Source organism: Dermacentor andersoni, chromosome 3, assembly GCF_023375885.2.
Source record: "Dermacentor andersoni chromosome 3, qqDerAnde1_hic_scaffold, whole genome shotgun sequence".
In the NCBI taxonomy this organism is placed as follows: Eukaryota; Metazoa; Arthropoda; class Arachnida; order Ixodida; family Ixodidae; genus Dermacentor; species Dermacentor andersoni.
In genome coordinates this window covers 159,187,146-159,190,869 of record NC_092816.1, presented here as the reverse complement: position 1 = coordinate 159,190,869, position 3,724 = coordinate 159,187,146, and the positions used below count along the sequence as shown (strand labels likewise).

Sequence of the window (3,724 nt, the reverse complement as noted above, 5' to 3'; positions counted from 1 at the left end):
TGTCAACAGTATTCTTACTGACAAAGCTACCATGACCCGGAAACCCCTGAAAGGACATATCGTGCACTTTTTTCAGAGCAGGGGGCTTCATTTCTCCTCTATTGGGTACCATATTATCCCGTGGGCTGGGGCGCAAGGAAAATTAGCTGTATTCAATTATTTGAGAGCAGAGTTTGAAAGCACCGACACATAAATATGTTGTAATGCCTTCAAAGAAATCGAACTAACAAAAACACCGATGTTATTACAACACTACGTTGTAATTAGACAATAAAACAACAAAGTGCTATTAGGCTGATGACCTCAAACATCATCGTGCCTCGTAGGGTCGCCTCTACCGCACCGGTCGCCTTATAGGATTATACTGTTTCATGCCACAAACATCCGGCATAAGGCTAAATGTGGCAACTGTGTGGATGACGAGGCACAGAGTTGTTAATTTTCACCCTGCACTTTACCCGCACCTAGGGCTGGCTGTTTACTTCTGCTGAAATTATTAGCTTTTTTAGATCCTTTGTGCATCGTCTGCAATAAGTGCTTTGTGACAAGGTTTTTATGTTGGGCAAAATTTGTACAATAGCTATAGCAATCTGCTGCGCACTGCAAAAAATAGCCAGTTCAAAACACTTGGCTCCGGTGAATCCACTCCAAATTCCTCATTTAGCACCAGTATTAACTCATGCCATGTTCTTTAGAGTCTTTTAACAATTTGAACAAACAAGTGTCGACATTCTTTTCGTTAACGTCCGGGACAAAATCATTAAAACGTCTACGTTGAGCAGTAAAATAAATCGGACGTCCGTAAACAATAGCTCTGACGATTTCACTCGCCTTTATTGCGACATGGCACATTGTTTTATGTCATCTATGATTGTCAACATGAAAATGTCCTTTGGAAATGTGTTCTTATTTATGGGATTTCATTTTTCGTAATATATTTGTGCGGACTTATGGAATAAAAGCGCTCTTGCTGAATGCGTCCCACAGCATTCAACTTCCAGCTAAGCCACGATTGTAAGTAAGCCACACTTATGGCAAATATTATTTTGAGAGTGTCATTAGCTTAGACCATGCAAGATAATGGGGTAAGGCATCAACGGGCTTCCATTACTCTGCACGACGCTGGAAATTTTACATGCCCACCACCGTTAGTTGATTTATATTTGTTACCATGGAAATTGGCACATGCGCGTTTCAGTGTGCGTTTATGGTGCGGCTTTTAACTGTAGATGGCGCGAAATTATTGTGAAATGAACTTTTTATTACAAGAAGCGTCCTGTATACTAACCCCTTTCGAAAATACAGAAGTGTAGACATCACGTCAACTGCTAAGAACAAAAATCTTCAAAAATTCCGAGAATTCATAATAATGCCTAAGCATTCTTTGGATCAGGTGTGACCCGGTGATTTCTTAATTTTGATTGCTTGCTTTTCCTAGCTTATGCGCGTCTACGTATCTACCCAGGTTGCTTAATAAAAAGAGGTTTAAAAATTTTGTAACAGCAACATTACGATGTAAAGCTGAATTTTTTTAAATTAAACAATTTATGGCCTATATAAATTTCTAGCCAATACAATATGCAGTTTTGGGAGTTGCTGACGATCAGGGGATGACACTAACTTGATGCGGATAGTTGGACCATGTAGCGGAGACTATTGAGGGTCGAAATCAGCAATTTCCATTCAGATCAGCCCTCATCACAATCTGCAATGTAGTACCTGCGACACCGGTATAAGGTGGCTCACCCCTAAATTCCATTTCGGCCAACCCCAAATTCAAGTTCGCCTGCCCATAAATTTCATGTTGCCCCACACCCAAATTTCAAGTTGACGAGCCCTCAAACTTCAGTTGGCCCAGCCCTACCGTTAGCTTCCCCCTTTTGTGAGAATTTTGTGACAAGCCTATATATCTACATAGTTACTGTCTTTTTATTTTATTTTATTGCTTTAAGTAGTTTTTATCGCTTAAGGCTACCAGCCATCTACATTTACAATATCAGGAGTAAATGTCGTAAATATGCAAATTGCGCATTTTTGTGCGCATACAATGGATTAAGCTTTTCGAGTGACAGAGCTTGGCAGCACGCCAAAGGGTGCTTACGTATTCATATAGAAATATTGAAATATGACGAAGGCAACGAGTGCTGCACAGATAACTGAAGAACGGTGTACATTACGGATGGCGCTTGGCGCAAGGGTATCTGAACGCTTTGCGAAATAGTAAACTAATTTCTTTAACATAAGGCATTGTAGAACTCCCATTTCCAGCCAACTGTTCCAATTGCATATGAGCATGTGCCAAGCTTCTGCAGTGTCGCGCCATGCTGAAAGTTACTGTAAGTGGTAACCACACGGCAGTAACAGAAAATGAGTTCATATTAGGAACCCCCCAAAATTACTGGCATTTCTTTTTCTGCGCAGCATTACAAAAGAAAAGGCATGCAGCTGAAAGCGATCCTGGTGGGGTTGGCCATTCTTGGTCTCATTGTGGTAGGTGAGTTGCCTTGCTGCTGAAATTGAACCTGGCACTGAACCTAGGCCTGAAATGAACTTGAATTTTCGTAGCATCTGAAACACCTTTCTCGTTTTATAAATATTGACTGATTGTACCTAACGATGATATATTTAGTCTGCATTGTCGCACAACTTAGATATCGCCACAATGAACACATCATGGTGTGTTCGTTGCCCAACGCAGTCGCGGAGCAGTAAGATCTGCCTTTGCCAATACCACACTCCAACTGAACGAATTTAACAAACTAGGGTTTCCAATTTTTCACTGCGTTAGGCTACGCTACCTTTCCTTTCACAACGATTGTTCTACTGTAAAAGCTCCGGCCTACAGAAAAGAAATTAAATATCTATATGCATCAGTGAGAGCATGACCTGACCCAAGTTATTTTTTTAGTGGTGTCATCGTTGGCTATATTGCAACGTGAATATTTATCGTGGTATTTCCGAGTTCTTGAAGCTGTTTGTGCTATCCGCCATCTCCCTTCTTTTCCCCAGAGGGAGGCGCCATGCCGGCCAGTAGCTCCAGCGAAGCCGAGGCCAGGGTTGATCCCGAGACTGCGGAGCGGGCCGAGCAGAGCAACGCCGAGGAGTCACGTATCAGCGAGAAATGCCTTGCATCCCTCTGCGGGTAGTAACCTGATGCAAGACAATGACACGTTCGAAATATCATCTCTCGCAAGAGTAGCAAGAATGCGTCAAAGGAAAATACCGGCACTGTCCAGCGCTGCACACAATCTCCCAGTCGCGAATATTTGGGCTTGTTGATCGCTGCTGCACGCGCTCTTGTATTTCTATATGTTACATTAAAATATGAGATCTTGAACTTCGATGTTTGTAAATTATTGATGGGGAAAGCATTGGCTATATGGCACACCTACTGAAGCCCTACGTGCGGTTAGCGATGCGGACCTCTCAGAGGATCTATGCGGCTCTTCATAATAATTGATTTATTACAAATGAAGCAAGAAATATTTCAGGCTAAAGTAGCAAACAAGATAAAGAACTCGCTCGAAGAGAGAACGTTTTGCTCACCAATAGTCGGGGATCGAGTAATGGAAATGACGGGATCTTCGGAAACGAAAGTTGTCTTCAGCTTCCACTCTTCGAAACGATGCTTACGGTCTGATGCTGTTCTTATTCTCTCAATATTTATCAGTTTCCGCTACATCGGACTATGCCGCAGTGTAATTATCGGAAATTTCATTCGATT

General features: G+C 42.1%; 1 long non-coding RNA gene across 1 annotated transcript; it reads left to right on the top strand.

The window, feature by feature from the left end:
- The first annotated feature begins 2,419 nt into the window (after positions 1–2,419).
- Positions 2,420–3,337, top strand: LOC140216458 (uncharacterized). The gene is made up of 2 exons (XR_011893139.1): positions 2,420–2,494; positions 3,010–3,337. It is a non-coding gene; the product is annotated as an uncharacterized lncRNA (long non-coding RNA).
- Positions 3,338–3,724: the final 387 nt, after the last annotated feature.